Source organism: Zootoca vivipara, chromosome 13, assembly GCF_965207765.1.
Source record: "Zootoca vivipara chromosome 13, rZooViv2.hap1.1, whole genome shotgun sequence".
Taxonomy (NCBI): domain Eukaryota; kingdom Metazoa; phylum Chordata; class Lepidosauria; order Squamata; family Lacertidae; genus Zootoca; species Zootoca vivipara.
The window spans coordinates 339,301-358,186 of NC_142596.1; the positions used below are offsets into that span (position 1 = coordinate 339,301).

General features: G+C 49.2%; 1 pseudogene; it reads left to right on the top strand.

Moving 5' to 3' along the window:
- Positions 1-13,032: 13,032 nt before the first annotated feature.
- On the top strand, positions 13,033-17,307 carry LOC148683602 (uncharacterized; annotated as a pseudogene).
- The last annotated feature ends 1,579 nt before the right edge of the window (positions 17,308-18,886 follow it).

Consider the following 18,886-nt stretch of genomic DNA (forward strand, 5'->3'; position numbering starts at 1 on the left):
ATGGGCCAACACGCTCTCAGCAGACAACATTCCCCTAATGGTTTCGAAAGCCTTTTGTTGCAGCTTTCCCCAATGCCAGACGCACTTCTTTTGCAGAAACCTGTGCAAAGGCTCTGCCACTGCCGCTTTGTGCGGTAAAAACGCATGGTTAAAATTCACCAGACCCAAGAAAAATTGGAGTTCAGTTTTGTTGTTGGGCCTGGGGGCATTGGCGATGGCCTTAACCTTGCTTTCCATGGGGTGCACTCCCACAGCATCAATGGTGTAACCGAGGAACTCCACCGCAGGAACTCCAAAGCTACATTTTCCCATTTTTAGATGGAGCCCAGCTCCCTGGAACTTTTTGAGTACCAGTCTGATGCGGCTTTCCAGCTCATGGGGGTCCCTCCCCGATATTAAAACATCATCAAAATATGTGAGGGTGCCAGGCACCCCCCTTAATAACCTCTCCATAATGCCCTGAAATATTCCTGGGGCCACGCTTACTCCAAATTGCAATCGGTTCACCTTAAATGCCCCTTTGTGGGTTACAATAGTTTGAGCTTCTGCTGTTTGTGGCGTTACAGGTAGCTGCTGGTATGCCTGAGCGAGATCGATCTTTGCAAATACCTTACAGCACGCCCCAGCCAATTTTGCCAGCAGTTGAGACACCACTGGAATGGGGTAGGAATTTCCCTGAATTGCCTTATTTATTGTGCATTTATACTCTGTGCAGATGCGCACTTCCCCATTTGCTTTTAGTGGGGTCACTATTGGGGTTTCCCATCTTGCTGAGTCATCTGGTGCCAACACCCCTTGCTGGAGGAGCTTGTCGAGTTCTGCCTCTATTTTGGGCTGCAAAGCGAATGGCACGCGTCTTGGCTTGAGGCGAACTGGAGCCACCCCTTGGTCCAACTTGAAGTCAATGGGAGGCCCTTTATAGCACCCCAGACTGCCATCAAATAATGATGCGAACTCCCCATAAAGTTTATCAAATGATCCTGGGGCTATTGTTATTGCGTTCAGTCCAGAGATGCCCAGCCCTAAAGCAGGAAACCAATCTGTTCCCAAGAGGCTGGTGCGCTTCCCTTTGGCGATCACCAGCTTAAGTACGGCCCTTTTGTCTTTAAAGTTAACTTTGACGGAACACATTACAAGGAGGTGTATTCGGCCGGCAGAGTAAGATTGTAATGTGGCGGGGAAAGGCTCCAATGGAGGAAACTTACCCCCTGAGAAAAACGACCTTGCTGTCTCGTCCGAGACGATCGTAAACCCCGAACGAGAATCTACCTCCATCTGGCAAGGATGGCCCTCGATGCTGACCTGGACTGATGCTTTCCCCTGAGCAGGGAACTGGACGGTCTTGCCCTCTATCTCGGTGACGTAGTTGCAGTCGTCCAACACGTGTGTTGATGCACTTGCCTGTCGCCGGAATGGTCGCGGGGATTCCGATGTTCCTCCGGTAGCCGACCTGCATACCCGAGCGATGTGGCCCGTTTTATTGCATGCTCGGCACGTGGCGTTCCGGAATCGGCAGTTCCGGCGTTCATGCGCCCCACCGCAACCAGGGCATTCTAGCTTTTCCCCCTTTTTCCCAGATGAACCAAGCCTCAGGGATCCAACTCTGCGGGATGGACTCTGGGACGGGCTGGACTCCTGACTGCTCAAAGCATGAGCTGCCTCTGCTGCTGGCCTGGCACTTTGTTGTGGGGTTTTTTGTTTCTCCCCCTCTGTGGTCTCAGTGGCTATAGCCTCGCGCACAGCCGTTGCTAGATCCACCTCTTACCTTGCGGCGATCCGACGTCGGGCTTTACTGCTGCTCAGACCTCCAATGAACTGGTCAAGCAGCGCTTCCTCAAGGGCCACAAAATGACAGTGCCTCGCCAGGACCTTCAGCTCTGCAAGGAATCTGGAGACCGATTCACCATCCTTCTGCCTCCTTTTATGGAACTCGATGCGGCGTGTTGTCGTGGTTGCTGCTGGGGCAAGGTGCCTCGTGAGCTGGTCCGTGATCTGCTTCAGCGCCGCTGTTTCTAGCGTGAGAGGAGCCACCAAGCCTCGGGCCAACTCGAAAACCTCAGCCCCACAGCAACTCAGGAAGACTGCCTTTTTCCTGTCGTCGTTGGTGATTCCTTGCGCTGTAGCTAGCGAAACCAAAACGTTGGAGATATGAATCCCAGGCTTCTGCAGTTCCCGAATTAAATAACTCAATGATTTTACTTCCTGCCATGGTGTACTCAGGAGCGTCTATGACTTCTTCCTCCTCTTCTTCTGATTCCGGATGCCGACCTCTGACATCCATTCACGGCAAGCCGGATCCCACCTTCGTCGCCAGCATGTTGTGTAGTGGGTCTTCAGTGATTTCAGCCCGGTGCAGATAAGAAGCTGGAGGCGAGGATCTGATACAACACCTCTTTACTTCAAAGAAGAGGTAAGAGCCAGAACACAGGAATGGGGAAAACTGGGGCTTATATAGTAACAGAGAACTAGCAGGGGAAAGATACATTTTGGTGGGAACCAATGGCAAGGATTTCCTCCAGCGTAAACCAATCCAGCAGCGGATCCAAATCCTGCACTCTGAACCAGCAAATGATATACGTTCCCGCTGGAACATATGCATTCAAATAAACTCTACAATACAACACAATACAATACAATACAATAAACTCAATACATACTTGGCTGTGCTATTACTTTAATACATAATAATAATAATAATAATAATAATAATAATAATAATAATAATATTTATTATTTATACCCCGCCCATCTGGTTGGGCTTCCCCTGCCACTCTGGGCGGCTTCCAACAAACATTAAAATACATCAAATATCACAGAATAAAAACTTCCATAAACAGGGCTGCCTTTAGGTATTTTCTAAATGTCAGGTAGTTGTTTATCTCTCTCTGATCTCTGATGGGAGGGTGTTCCACAGGGCGGGTGCCACTACCGAAAAGGCCCTCTGCCTGGTTCCCTGTAGCTTTGCTTCTCGCAGTGAGGGAACCGCCAGAAGGCCCTTGGCGCTGGACTTCAGTGTCTGGGCAGGGTGATGGGGGTGGAGACGCTCCTTCAGGTATACTGGACCGAGGCCGTTTAGGGCTTTAGGTCGCACTGGTTGATGATCTCCGGCAGGCTAGAGAGCTGTTTCCTAGTTCCGCTGGATCTCTCAGCGGCTTTTGACACCATCAACCATAACATCCTTCTGGACCGTCTAGAGGGCTTGGGAGCTGGGGGCACTGTCATACAGTGGTTCCGCTCCTTCCTCCTGGGCCGTGTTCAGAAAGTGGTGGTGGGGGATGAGTGTTCAGACACCTGGCTCTCACTTGTGGGGTGCCTCAGGGTTCTGTCCTCTCCCCCATGCTTTTTAACATCTACATGCGGCCTCTGGGAGAGATCATCATGGGGTATGGGCTGGGTGTTCATCAGTATGCGGATGATATCCAGCTCTACCTCTCTTTCAAATCAGAACCAGTGAAGGCAGTGAAGGTCCTGTGTGAGTGCCTGGAGGCGGTTGGAGGCTGGATGGCAGCTAACAGATTGAGGTTGCATCCTGACAAGAGAGAAGTACTGTTCTTGAGGGACAGGAGGCGGGCAGGTGTGGAGGACTCCCTGGTCCTGAATGGGGCAACTGTGCCCCTGAAGGACCAGGTGCGCAGCCTGGGAGTCATTGTGGACTCACAGCTGTCCATGGAGGCGCAGGTTAATTCTGTGTCCAGGGCAGCTGTCTACCAGCTCCATCTGGTATGCAGGCTGAGACCCTACCTGCCTGCGGACTGCCTCGCCAGAGTGGTGCATGCTCTGGTTATCTCTCGCTTGGATTACTGCAATGTGCTCTATGTGGGGCTACCTTTGAAGGTGACCCAGAAACTACAACTAATCCAAAATGCAGCAGCTAGACTGGTGACTGGGAGTGGCCGCCAAGACCACATAACACCGGTCTTGAAAGACCTACATTGGCTACCAGTACGTTTCCGAGCACAATTCAAGGTTTTGGTGCTGACCTTTAAAGCCCTAAACGGCCTTGGTCCAGTATACCTGAAGGAGCGTCTCCACCCCCATTGTTCTGCCCGGACACTGAGGTCCAGCGCCGAGGGCCTTCTGGGGGTTCCTTCACTGTGAGAAGCAAAGCTACAGGGATTGCCGGAAGAAATATCAACAACCTCAGATATGCAGATGACACAACCTTGATGGCAGAAAGTGAGGAGGAATTCAATAACCTTTTAATGAGGGTGAAAGAGGAGAGCGCAAAATATGGTCTGAAGCTCAACATCAAAAAACTAAGATCATGGCCACTGGTCCCATCACCTCCTGGCAAATAGAAGGGGAAGAAATGGAGGCAGTGAGAGATTTTACTTTCTTGGGCTCCTTGATCACTGCAGATGGTGACAGCAGTCACGAAATTAAAAGACGCCTGCTTCTTGGGAGAAAAGCAATGACAAACCTAGACAGCATCTTGAAAAGCAGAGACATCACCTTGCCGACAAAGGTCTGTATAGTTAAAGCTATGGTTTTCCCAGTAGTGATGTACGGAAGTGAGAGCTGGACCATAAAGAAGGCTGATCGCCGAAGAATTGATGCTTTTGAATTCTGGTGCTGGAGGAGACTCTTGAGAGTCCCATGGACTGCAAGAAGATAAAACCTATCCATTCTGAAGGAAATCAGCCCTGAGTGCTTACTCAAAGTGTCAACTTAGTGCGCTCCAGATGTCCTTGGACTACAGTTCTTATCTGCCTCATTTGGTGTGGCCAGGGATCAGCAATGATGGGAGCTGACATCCAACAATATCTGCAGGGTTCCAGCATAGGAAAGTCTGAGCCAGACAAATGCCTCCTCAGGAGCAAGAACCTGCTTGTGAATAGAGGCCTATTCATGGGCAAGGCAAGTGGGGCACCTAGGTAGCTGGTAGAGGTGGAAGGCTATACATGAAAAGCTCATGGTGGGTGGTATGCAGGAATCCCTCCACCCCTGAAATTTTGCTAGTCAAGAATTGTATTTATTTTTTGCATTGTCTTTTACATTTACCATTGGATTTTAGGGGATGGGGAGCATTGCCATGCATGAACTGATCGAAGACCTGTATGTCCTAGTTTCCTTCTTGAAAACCATTGCTGAGAAAAGTGAGTTTCTTAATTTTTAAAATTTACCGTAGATGGACATTTTGTATTGCAATTAAGACAATCAAGAAAAGGTTGATTAAAACTATTTCACATACATATTTTCTCATTCCCCCAATCTCCCCATCTCCCTTTAGCATCACCCTTACAAATCGGGCAGTTGTGAGAATGTCTCTCTGCTTAATTTCATTTTGGTCAAACAAACAGGATGTTAACGTCTAGCTGAGTTTTATTTTATTTATTTTACAAAATTTCAAAAGGGAAAAAAAGAGAAGGACTCTGGAGTCCAAAGTATTTAGAAGGTAGCATGTTGGAAAAAGCAATTGTATGGCAGTAGTTTGTGTAATTATTCAGCATGGAGGGTGTTTTTTTTAAAATAAATAAAAAATAAATCCCACCCATTTAGAAAGGGGGTGGTAAGATCGACAAATACCAAGAATCCCCAAGCCCTGCAAAGTGAGGATTGCCAAATATCTTCAATCTCTTGTAGGCAAAATAGGGATGTTTGACTTGGAAGGCTAGCTGCCAACATCCTTTTTAAGGGTGGGACAAAGTGTGGAGGCCTCCAATGAATCACTTTCAGTTGAGCATAAATCCGCCACCGTTGCCTCTTCCCCCACATCGGTCCAGATGTTGAGTCAGAAAGAAAAACAAAGCTGCAGTTTAGGCAAGGCAAATAAATCCACTGTCTGGAGAGAGAGAACAAATTCTGCAAGAGCTGCCTTCCCTTCTGGAGGGCTGGCTGCTGCCTTTAAATGAAGAGGAGAGCTGGATGCAACAGCTGTGTTGTTTATTCACTCCCAAGGCTCATATCTGACCCCACACCTAGCATTTCACTAGCCTAGCCTCATGGCCAATTGCTAGCACTGGGTGGGTGGGTGGCTGAGCCCAGGGAGGCAGGTGGAAACAGCTAAGCTGCTGTTGCTGTGAATGTGCCTATGTCTTATGTTATAGCACACCAGAGGTAGCAAAAATGATGCCCTCTAAATGTGGTTGGGACTCTCACTCCCATCAGCCCCAGCCAGCATGGTCAATGGTCAGGTGTGATTGGAGTTGTGGTCTAATCCAGACATCCCCAAACTTCGGCCCTCCAGATGTTTTGGACTACAATTCCCATCTTCCCCGACCACTGGTCCTGTTAGCTAGGGATCATGGGAGTTGTAGGCCAAAACATCTGGAGGGCCGCAGTTTGGGAATGCCTGGTCTAATCTAATGAGTGAGTGAAGTCATCTCCCCAGCCATACACTGAAAGCACTATCAAGAGGACTTTAATAGTGCTGGGAACTGTAGTTCTGTGAGGTCAGCACCATTAACAAGTACAGTTCCTAGGCCTCAGTTTCATCATTAAGTGCTCAAACCCTTCTCATGCCTCTCACCCTGACTCTGTTGCAGCAGCCTGCCAGTCAGTAATCACACAGTTGAAAGATGGAGTTAATTGTGTAATCATAGCTGTCAAGTTCTCCCTTTTTAAAAGGGAAATTCCCTTATGCTGAATAGATTTCCTCGTGAGAAAAGGGAAAAATTGACAGCTATGTGTGTAATAAGATCTATGGTGCTAAATGTTTAGGTACAGTAAATACTAGGATTTAATTGGAACTTGTATGTTATACTGTAACTGGGATATGTTGCAATACAGTCTCAATGTGTATTAGAAAGGGGGTCAATGAAAGAGGGGGTGTTAAATTAGTGTTTATGTGTGAAGACTGCATGTCAGACTTTGAGAATGTAATCAAGATCCAGGTGTATTGGAATGTATGGACCTACTGAGCATCAGCAAGTAGCAGGGCCGTCTTAAGCATATCTGGCGCCGTGGTGCAAAGATCCCTCCGGCGCCCCCCCCCCCCATTTACCAGAGTTGTTGACCTTTTTAGGGAGCTGACACAACTTACTTAGTTGGTCTCTGAGGTGCTGCTGGAAGGATTTTTTTTATTTTGTTTCGACTTAAAGAATTGCACAGGGATACATATTTGTAATAAAATAAAAACTGGTATTCTCAGAGTACTGAATTCTGGCCAGATACCATAAATAATCTGGTAGGATTACAATTCAATTTATTTATTGCTTTGCGGAACTATTAAAATGAAACAAATATACTAACAGTGTTCATCTACACAATCACCCAAGAACAGCAGCCTTACAGTCACACCCAACTAAGATACCCATAGCAGACCCATTGAAATCAATTGACATGAATTAGTCATTAAATTTATATCCCACCCTTCCAAGACAGTGAATACATCAGTAAAAAAGCAATACAATTAAAAATAAATGTTAAAACAGTTAAAAGCATGTAAAACAAAAACATAATCTAACAGCTAATAATGTCAAGATTGCCAGGAACAGTATCTTTCTGCCATCACTCTTATTCTAAGATGAAAATAAAGATTACTGTCCAAAACCTTCCTGCCCATTATAGCAGACCCCACGGTCTGATAAGGCCGCTTTCTACATTCCTGTGCTCATTGGTGAAACAAATGGGCAAATGCAATATGGCTCAAGCTTGCTCCCCCTCATATATTTTATGTGCATGGTGTGCACCAAATGGCAGAGCCAGCCCAAGACATTTTGCTGCTGGAGAAATCTTTTAAAATCTTTTGTTAGTCTGAGCACGTGAGAAATCCATCTTAGTTATGGAAACTCTTTTAGTGTGGCAGCACCTGCTCTTTGGAACTCCCCACTTATTTACATCAGGCAGGTGCCTTCGCTGTACCCTTTCCAGCACCTGTTTTAAATATTTTTGTTCTCAATTGTTTTCAGTGGTCCTTTCAATATTTTTTGCCACCTTGAGATCATTGGAAAAAAGGTAGAAATTACAGGAACATAGGAAGCTGCTTTATACTGAGTCAGACTATCAGCATCTTGCTCAGTACTGTCCACACTGTACTGTCCATACATCTACCTCAATCTCCTGACCAGGCCGGCAAGAGGCCACAGGCAGGCCGCAGGCAGGCAGGCAGGCAGGCAGGCAGGCAGGCAGGCAGGCAGGCAGGCAGGCAGGCAGGCAGGCAGGCAGGCGGCAGCAGCAGCAGCAAACAGGCGCTCCGATTCCACCAGCCATTTCAGCTGCTGGGCTGGAAAAAGAGCGCCCGTTTAAAAAAAATTTAACTCCGCCCCCCCCCCCATGAGCCTATTGGCTGCAGTTTAGATTTTAGTTGTTGTCTGAGAATGCTAATCAGGATTTATTTTTATTTTTGCTTCACATTAGAGATTTGTATCCTAATTAGTGAATTTTAACACTCAGCTTTCTAGTCTTTCTCAGCTGTACGCAGAGTGATTAACTTACTCAGCATAAAGCATAGAGCCACAACCGGGACTGAAAAATAGCAACCACAAATGAACAGAAAACAAAGGCAGCATGGTTGGGGCAGAAGAGGCTAATACTGTAATGATATCGGCTGCAGGACTAATATAGCAATTGTTATAATCATAAGGGCTTCGGTAGGGTAGAGACAGCTTTACTGGAATCAAATTATTACATTGGGGAAAACCTGCATGTAGCACAGACAATTGCACCACGCTCTGTCATAGCCCCTGCCCCCTCCCACACAGCGCAGCTGACTGTGGCCAGACGACTCCCGACCGGAGTCCTTTGAGCAGCCACACTGTGCGCATGCGCAAAGGACTCCCGAACGTCGGAAGCGTCAGCGCCTGCCAACTCCCACACAGCGCGGCTGTGGTGGCGGGCGCCTCAGGCTCGGGAGTCGGGTCGGGCGCAACTGCCGCGGGCGCCGGACGCCCTGGTGCCTTGCGCCGCCCAGCCCTGCCTACGGGCCGGCCCTGGCAAGTAGCACGTGAAGAGTTAATTAATTTACCTAGGTAACCAGCCCAAGTGTGTACCAGTCAATCAACAAGTGTTTATGAAATCAGGGGAACTCCTTTGTTAGGTGATACCTGAGGGGATTAACTATTAGGACTTCAAAGCAAAAACAGAACGGACCATTAGAATGCAAGCAATTTCTGCCCTCACCCTTCCCCTAAGGTGGGCGGGGTTTGCGACATTGTGCAAGGCTTATCTGGATCGCGTGCCACCCACGTATGACCCGCCTCCTGGCCAGGTAGGACAAAGGATGCCGGGCCTGGTGTGTGTGGAGTTAAGGCCAAAGAAAGTAAGCTGAGCCTTGTGGTCAAGCCTCTTTGTTCTTTCTTCCTGCTAGAGTCAGGATCTCCTTGAGAGGCAGGATCTCCTTGAGGGTTCTCAGGCATATCCAGGTAAGTGCAGGCCTTCTAATTTGCAGGCCGCAATTTTGAGGCATTTCTCTGGCGGTTTACATCGTCTATTTTAATTTATTTTATTTTAGGAGGCCGTACACCGACCCGTTTTTGTACCAGCCCGTTTTTGTACTGGCCCGTGCACCGGCCTGTTTTCGTCCGAAGGGCACTCCGCTGGGCCAAACTAAGGGCCGTGGGACCCCGGAAGGAAGCTGTGCAGCGGCCCACATCGCAGCGGCAGTGCATGGGGGGTCCCTGCGGGCCTATCCATGGCCGCTTGGGAGGGCGCTCTGCTGGGCCAGTTAATGGCCGTGAGCGCCCAGGAGGAGGCCACGCTGTGGCCTGTTTTTGCAGCGGTGGTGCGCGGGGGGCCTGCGGGCCCATCCACGGCTGCCGCTTGTCCGGGGGGGGCGCTCTGCTGGGCCCAGTTATGGGCTGCGGGTGCCCGGGAGGAGGCCACACTGTGGCCTGTTTCGCAGTGGCGACACGCGTGGGGGGGCCTACTGGCCCACCCATGGCCACCGTTTGTCTGGGGGCGCTCCGCTGCCCAATAAGGACCGTGTGCATCCAAGGAGGAGGCCACACCGTGGCCATTTTGTTCTTGCAGCAGTGCTGGGGGGGCGTTCTGCGGGCCCATCCGTTGCTGCCCCTCGCCCAGGTGCGCTCCCCAGGCCCGGGCCCAGTTGTCAAAGCATGAGGCTCCTAATCTCAGGGCCGTGGGTTTGTGCCCCACACTGGGCAAAGGTTCCTGCATTGCAGGGGGTTGGACTGGATGACCATTTGTGTTCATTGTAGCCCTTAAATCTTGTGTTATGGAAACATCACGGGGTAGTAGGCCGTATTTTAGCATTGTAGTTTGCCTTTAATTGTTTTGCAGTTTGCCATCAATGTGCTTGTCAGGAGTCTGGGCAGGAGTCAGGCTCTGGGGCCTGTAGTGCTTTGCAGGACTGGGGCATGCCTCAGCTTGTGCTGGAGAAGCAAGGCGTGGCCACACAGGTGGAGACCTCAGCTTGTGCTGGAGAGGCAAGGAGTAGTCTCCCAGGTGAGGCCACTTGTTATCTCATTGCACCTGGTGGCAGGAGCTGGGAAGGATAAAAGCTCAGCATTTCCCTTCAGCTCTTTGCCACAGCAACGCTTCCCCTGCCTGGTTGCATCTGGCCTATTGATCCTTGCTCCTTGGACCCTTGCCTTGCCGTGGTTGCATCTGGCCTCTTGATCCTTGCTCCTTGGACCCTTGCCTTGCCGACGCCTGGATCCTCGACCCTTGGACCTTCGCCTTGCTTCTTGTTCCTTGAGTCTTCGCCTTGCTTCTTGCTCCTTGGACCTTCGTCTCTGCCTTGCTCCTTGACCCTGCGACTGCCTGCTACTGAACCCTCAGCCCTGCACCTGTTCCTGCTTCTGCACCTTCATCTTGCCTCTGGTCCTGATGCCCGCCGACCGGACCGTGACAGTTTGCTGTGGCCAACCTCGTCCCGGCCAGGGTGCAAGATGGACGGAGCCCGGCCTATGGACCTCACCGCTGTGCTGCAGAGCCTCCACACACAGGTAGCTACACTCTAGGGGGAGGTTCGAGCACTTCGAGCAGTTCCAGCCCGCTGGCCATGTTAGTGGCGCCTCGACATCAGGAACTATTAGTCTTTGACCTGATCCAGACGCCTAATTTCCCGGTGGTCCTGGGTAGTCCCTGGTTGATCCGGCATGACCCCGCCATTTCATGGGTGCAGCGGACACTGTCTTTTTCATCATCCTTCTGCCAGGATGTCTGCGCTCAACCCCCAGTGTTACCTCCATTGCCACCAGCGCCGGGGACGCCTCAGCAGCCGGCCCTTAGTTCTTCCACCTTAAAGGGGACTGCCCCTGACGGAATAGCATCTCCGGATGTCCGGTTAATCCCGGAGCCCTACCGGGACTTGGTGGACGTGTTTGAGAAGAAAGGGGCCGAGACTTTGTCCCCCCCATTGGACTTATGATTGCCCCATTGATCTGCAGCCGGGAGCAGAGATACCCTTTGGCCGCATTTATGCCTTGTCGGCCCCTGAACTTGGGGCCCTCCGAGAGTACCACCCATGCAATCATCCCTGCACCCCCGCGGCTTCTCTTGTGCCTTCTGCCAATGATCGGGTCTCCCACATCCAGGAGACACAAGCCGACCTGGCACAGCACCTAGAGGGGGCCAAAGCGGACTATAAGGTGCAAGCGGATCAACTGCGGTGGCAAGGACCTGCGTTCCAGGTTGGGGATAAGGTTCGGCTGTCCCTGGAATGTCACTGCACCAGACGTCACCCCCTGAACTTGTCGGCTCCTGAACTTGGGGCCCTCCAAGAGTAGCGCCCACACAACCATCCCTGCACCCCCGCAGCTTCTCTCGTGCCTTCCGCCAAGGATCGGGTCTCCCACATCCAGGAGACACAAGCCAACCTGGTACAGCACCTAGAGAGGGCCAAAGCGGACTATAAGGCGCAAGCGGATCGACTGCGGTGGCAAGGGCCTGCGTTCCAGGTTGGAGATAAGGTTCAGTTGTCCCTGGAACAATTTTGGGAACCAGCTGACTTCGTGCCCACGCCCGCCAAGGTTCGGGCCTTCCATCGGAGGTTTCCAGATAAGCCTGGGCCATGACTGGGGGTGGAACCCCGTTTCCCTATGGGGGGGAGTACTGTCAGGAGTATGGGCAGGAGTCAGGCTCTGGGACCTGTAGTGCTTTGCAGGACTGGGGCATGCCTCAGCTTGTGCTGGAGAAGCAAGGCGTGGCCACACAGGTGGAGACCTCAGCTTGTGCTGGAGAGGCAAGGAGTAGTCTCTCAGGTGAGGCCACTTGTTATCTCACTGCACCTGGTGGCAGGAGCTGGGAGGGATAAAAGCTCAGCACTCTTGAACTCTTAAAGTTGGCAGTTGGGAAGGGTCTGGCTGGACTAGACGGGGTTATCCCCCACCTTTTATTCTCTTTCCACAGTGTGTGTTTTAGGTGTGTGAGAGCAGTTAGGTTGGCTGGTTCTGCCCTTATTTCTGTTAATAATTAGATAAATATAAATAATAAAAACAGTTACTATAATAGCTTCATATATTTAAATCAGACTAGCAGTCCACCTGCCATCAGCTTAGCGAAGCCAGTAGTGGTGGTAGACGCTTTAGGCCGCTTCATGTCACAAGCCATGGCCACCAGACAAAAGGAAAGCTCACCCCCCCGCTCATGGCTGAGGGCACCTCCAAAGCCAAGGCGAGGGGCACTCTGAGCAATGCGGTTAGAGCAGCTAATAGGATTTTAAAAAGGGATTTGTCTTCTGGTAGGAAGGTTCCCCCCATCACTAAGAAAAAGGTGAGGGATGATTAATTGGACAGCCCCTCCACTTCGGATGCTAGGCTCTACTGGGCCTACCCTAAGGGGGGAAAGTGCCCTTCCCCAGTGAAGTCTGATACGGAGAGTGATGCTTCCCTGTCTAGTGGGGACAAGTTGCAGGAATTAATGTGCCAGAATCGCATCCTACAGCGTTGCCTGGCTAAGGCTAAGATGCGTTTGGAAAAGGTAGACGTAGGTACAGGTAGACGTAGGCACAGGTCACCTGTTTCTAGCTCATCGGACAGCTCCTCCAGTCCCTATTCACGCAGAACACGACGCAGGAAGAAGGGGTCGCGCAGATCAAAGAAGTATTGGCATAAGCGCCAGAGAGCTGCTTATCCCGATAGGGCATGGCACCTGGCTAGTTACCTAGGTATCATCTTAAAGGCCAGAAAGATGGCAGGGGACGCAGCAGCCTTGGTGTACGACGAGGACTTTCGGGGGAGGGCGGCTGCAGACCCCAAGGCGTGGTGGGATATAAAAGACAGCGACATTTGGTCTGAAGTAGTGGCCCCCCATTTCCAAAAACAGTCTTTCGGGGATAAATCAGGCAACCCCCCCCCCCGCCGCCGCCAAAATAAATAGGGTGGCTACGTCTGCTTGCTGGGAGTATAACAGCAATGGGTTGTGTAGCAGGGACAGCTGCCACTTTGACCATGTTTGTGAGCACTGCAGTGGTTCACACTTGCACACTAAGTGTTTATGAGCCAAGCTGCCTTTTTGTGGCTTTCGGAAGGCTGGATCGGGGAGTGCATTTAGGGATGCTAAGGGAGACTCAGGAGCCTCTACCTCAGCAGGCCAAGGCAGGCTCCAAGAAATTAGGTTTTTCCCGCTCTGGCCCTGACCCGGTATGTTTGGCAGCAATGTTACCTCTCTTGCAAGCTTATCCCAACTACTTGGAGGCCGGGTTTCGCCACGGTTTCCACATACCAATCGCCAGTTCACCAGTATCCAGAACCCCTCCCAATCAGAAGTCGGTAAGGGAAATGCTCCTGGTAGCACCCAACAAAATTGAGAAGGAGCAGTGCTTGGGCAGGATAGCTGGCCCTTTCCTTGCCCCCCCTCGTTCAAAAAAATTTATAGTTTCCCCGCTTGGTATAGTGCCCAAGAAAATCCCTGGTGAGTTCCGCATCATTCAGAATTTGTCTTATCCTAGGGGCGGGTCCGTAAATGATGCCATACCTCATGAACATTGCTCGGTAAAATATGTGTCTTTTTACGCGGCTATAAAAATGATTAGGGAATTAGGCCCAGGGGCCTTATTGACAAAATGTGACATCAAGTCAGCCTTTTGGCTGCTCCCTGTACACCCTGAAGACTTTTGGCTCTTAGGATTTAAATTCAATGACAATTGGTACTTCGATAAGGCTATGCCTATGGGTTGTTCAGTGGCCTGCACGGCCTTTGAGACCTTTAGCACATTCCTCGAGTGGGCCATGAAAACAACATCTGGTTCCCCTTGTTGTTGTTTAGTCGTTTAGTCGTGTCCCACTCTTCGTGACCCTTACATGACGCATTACTTAGATGATTTTTTGATTATGAGCCCCCTCATTCTCCCACCTGCGCACTATCCTTAGCCAGTTTCATGCGCCTGCATGCGGACTTCGGCATACCGTTGGCCACCGATAAGACTGAGGGTCCTTCTACGATTCTCACCTACTTGGGTATTGAACTAGACACACATCAGCAGTCATCACGCCTCCCCCAGGCTAAACTTGATTCCTTGAAAGTGTTATTGGAAACAATGCTGTGGGTTGAGAAGACCACCCTTCGCCAGGTTCAGTCTCTAATGGGCCATCTCAATTTTGCATGCATGCTTGGCACGTCTGACGGCCGGGGGACGGGGGGTAGCTCCCCACCATCACATAAGGGTGACAAAGCATATAAAGGATAGAGAAAGGGGATAGAGAAAGGGCAGAACTCCTCAATGCCTTCTTTGCCTCAGTCTTCTCCAAAAAAGAAAACAATGCCCGACCTGAAGAATATGGAGCAGATGATTCAGCAGGGGAAACACAGCCCAGAATAAGTAAGGAGGTAATACAAGAATACTTGGCTAATTTAGATGTATTCAAGTCTCCAGGGCCAGATGAACTACATCCAAGAGTATTAAAAGAACTGGCAGAGGTGATTTCAGAACCACTGGCAATAATCTTTGAAAATTCCTGGAGAACAGGTGAAGTTCCAGCAGACTGGAGGAGGGCAAATGTTGTCCCTATTTTCAAAAAGGGGAAAAGAGAGGACCCAAACAATTACTGCCCAGTCAGCCTGACATCAATACCAGGAAAGATTCTAGAGCAGATCATTAAGCAAACGGTCTGTGAGCACCTAGAAAGAAACTCTGTGATCACTAAAAGTCAGCATGGGTTTCTGAAAAATAAGTCATGTCAGACTAATCTGATCTCATTTTTTGACAGAATTACAAGCCTGGTAGATGAAGGGAACGCTGTGGATGTAGCCTATCTTGATTTCAGCAAGGCCTTTGACAAGGTGCCCCATGATATTCTTGTAAAGAAGCTGGTAAAATGTGGGCTAGACAATGCTACCATTCAGTGGATTTGTAACTGGCTGGCTGACCGAACCCAAAGGGTGCTCATCAATGGCTCCTCCTCATTCTGGAGAGTAGTGACTAGTGGGGTGCCACAGGGTTCTGTCTTGGGCCCAGTCTTATTCAACATATTTATCAATGACTTGGATGATGGGCTTGAGGGCATCCTGAGCAAGTTTGCAGATGACACCAAATTGGGAGGGGTGGCTAATACCCCAGAGGACAGGATCACACTTCAAAATGACCTTAACAGATTAGACAACTGGGCCAAAGCAAACAAGATGAATTTTAACAGGGATAAATGTAAAGTACTGTTGTTGTTGTTGTTGTTGTTGTTGTTGTTGTTGTTTAGTTGTTTAGTCGTGTCTGACTCTTCATGACCCCATGGACCATAACACGCCAGGCACTCCTGTCTTCCACTGCCTCCCGCAGTTTGGTCAAACTCATGTTCGTAGCTTCAAGAACACTGTCCAACCATCTCGTCCTCTGTCGTCCCCTTCTCCTAGTGCCCTCCATCTTTCCCAACATCAGGGTCTTTTCCAATGATTCTTCTATTCTCATGAGGTGGCCAAAGTATTGGAGCCTCAGCTTCAGGACCTGTCCTTCCAGTGAGCACTCAGGGCTGATTTCCTTAAGAATGGATAGGTTTGATCTTCTTGCAGTCCATGGGACTCTCAAGAGTCTCCTCCAGCACCAGAATTCAAAGTACTACACTTGGGGGGGGGGGAAATAATGAAAGTCACAAATACAGGATGGGAGACACCTGGCTTGAGAGCAGTACATGTGAAAAGGATCTAGGAGTCTTGGTAGACCACAAACCTGACATGAGTCAGCAGTGTGATGCAGCAGCTAAAAAAGCCAATGCAGTTCTGGGCTGCATCAATAGGAGTATAGCATCTAGATCAAGGGAAGTAATAGTACCACTGTATTCTGTTCTGGTCAGACCTCATCTGGAGTACTGTGTCAAGTTCTGGGCACCACAATTCAAGAAGGATACTGACAAGCTGGAACGTGTCCAGAAGAGGGCAACGAAAATGGTCAAAGGCCTGGAAACGATGCCTTATGAGGAACGGCTTAGGGAGCTGGGTATGTTTAGCCTGGAGAAGAGAAGGTTAAGGGGTGATATGATAGCCATGTTCAAATATATGAAAGGATGTCATATAGAGGAGGGAGAAAGATTGTTTTCTGCTGCTCCAGAGAAGCGGACACGGAACAATGGGTTCAAGCTATAAGAAAGAAGATTCCACCTAAACATTAGGAAGAACTTCCTGACAGTAAGAGCTGTTCGGCAGTGGAATTTGCTGCCAAGGAGTGTGGTGGAGTCTCCTTCTTTGGAGGTCTTTAAGCAGAGGCTTGACAGGCATATGTCAAGAATGCTTTGATGGTGTTTCCTGCTTGGCAGGGGGTTGGACTGGATGGCCCTTGTGGTCTCTTCCAACTCTGATTCTATAAAGGATGATATAAATATTTGGCTCACGTTCTTGCAAGACTGTAATGGGGTCTCATTCTGGCAGAAAACCTTTGATGCAGGGGTGGAATTCCAGGTCCATTCTGATGCTTCCGGCCACCATGGCTTTGGTATATTCTTCAGGGGCCACTGGTGTGCCCAACCGTGGCCGTCCTCCTGGCATACAGCAGGCATCACTCACTTCCTTGAGTTTTTCCCTATTCTAGTCGCCATCTGCCTCTGGGGAACCCGATTCGCGAATTCCAGGGTCTGTTTCTGGTCTGACAATCAAGCGGTGGTAAGAATCATATCCAGGCAGTCTGCTAAGTCCATCAGGGTTATCAAGGTGCTTCACCTGTTTGTGCTGGAGTGCCTGAGGCACAATCTTTCCTTCACAGCCCGTTTCATACCTGGTCTTAATAACAGTCTGGGGCCATTAAATGATTGGCAGGGGAACCTCGGTCTCCGAGGTCCCTGCGCTGTTTAGGAGGGGGGTGCCATTGGAGTGCGGTGGCCCCCCCCGCAAAAATCTCAGATTGGGCTTTCTGAGGACATGGACACCCGGCAGTGCTCCATCAAGTCCCCCTCGCTGCCCAGGAAGCTCGTTAAGAGCCTGGGAGCAGGTAGAGTGGAGACAGAGCCTTGGGTCAATTGCTACCTAAACAGTGCGAAGCTATGAGCCGACGTTAATTTGAGGAGCAGATACCCCCTAAAGTGGAATATTTGGACTGTGAGTACAATTTATTAATTGGCTTTTAGAAGAATTTGGCCAGGGGAAGGGATTTAAAAGTACGGAGGCCGATCCCCCCCCCCCCCGAGTGACTGTGACACAGCTAGCTTGCCTGCAGCTGAAACATCAGACAGGAAGATACTAATTTCCTTTAGAAGTGGACCTAGAAACCTCCCTTTTGTTGCAGGGCAAGGGGAGGTAATTAAGAGTGGAAATCCTGCAATCTAAAGTCTTTGAAGTCTGAAAGACCCTCCTGTAAGCTGGGAGCGAGCTCCGGGAGGCTTGGACGAGTTTTTATTGTGGCGTTATAAAGGGAAAGAAAGGAAAGCTTGTTATTGCTGTGAACTACTGAACTGTAGTGTTAAATCTGTCAAAATAGTAAGGCTGGGAATTTTCTTCAGTATTGGATTTTAAAAAGCAGAAATTGAGGTGAAAATTAGAGACAGAACCAGTCCAGATAAAAAGCTTAAGAACTTTGATTACAAGAATTAGCACCATCTTGGATCCTGCAGTTCATGCCTCTTCCATGAAATTTGAGACTCAAAATGGAAGTAGACCGGTTGGAATGTTAAATGTTTGCAATATATTCTGGAACAATGCATTGAGATACTGAGTCATTTATGTGAAGCCAGAAGAGAAAGACTTGGACTTTTGGTAAAAGACTTGCCTCAGGAAGAAGAAAAGGAATGCAAGGAACAACCCAAGAAAGATGAAATCCAAAAGGAGCTGACAGATTGGAACCTGAAGCAACCAGTGAGAGGGGCTGCACAGGACTTTGATGTGACATTAGGGGCTCCTGAAGAGGACCGGAAAGTGGCTTCTCTAGTGGGAGAGGGGAAGCTCACTCCAGGAAACAGATTGGGCATTTGGGGAGAGATACAGGGGAAATATCTGTATGGGGGGGGAAGGAAGGATGGTGGTGGGTATGGAGTGAAGAATTGGTTAGTCAGAAGCGACAGGTGAGGGAGTGGTATAGGCTGAAATGGATCAAAGCTGGTGTGGGGTGAAGGAATGGGTGATTGTAATAAGGGGATGGATTGAGACGGTCTGGAACTGGAAATGTTTTAAAGGAACTTGTCTATGCATCTTGGGACTTGTAACCAGGGGAAGAAGGGATGATTAAGAATTTTATAATGATGGTAAAGGAGGTAGAGAAAATATTATGGAGAGTGTGGAGTACTTGTGGGGGAAATTTATAGGCTAAAGGGATTAAAAAATATGAAGTTAGGTATAAGAATAAATGTAAAATAGAAAATCAAGGAAGGAGAGATATAGTATAAATATAATAAGAAATATGTTGAAGTAAGATAATTGTGAGATTAATAGATAGGGATTTAAAAATTAAATATTGTGAAAGCTGTATGTTTGGTTTAAATTAGACTCGGGGGAGGGAGGGACGGGGAAGTCGAAGTTATTAATAAGTGATAATAGAAAGATATGTTTTTTCTTTTCTTTTCTTTTTTCTTTTTGCCTTGCTTACTGGGCTCTAGTAAGGTCGTGCATGGGCTCTGGAAGCCTTATTGAGTTT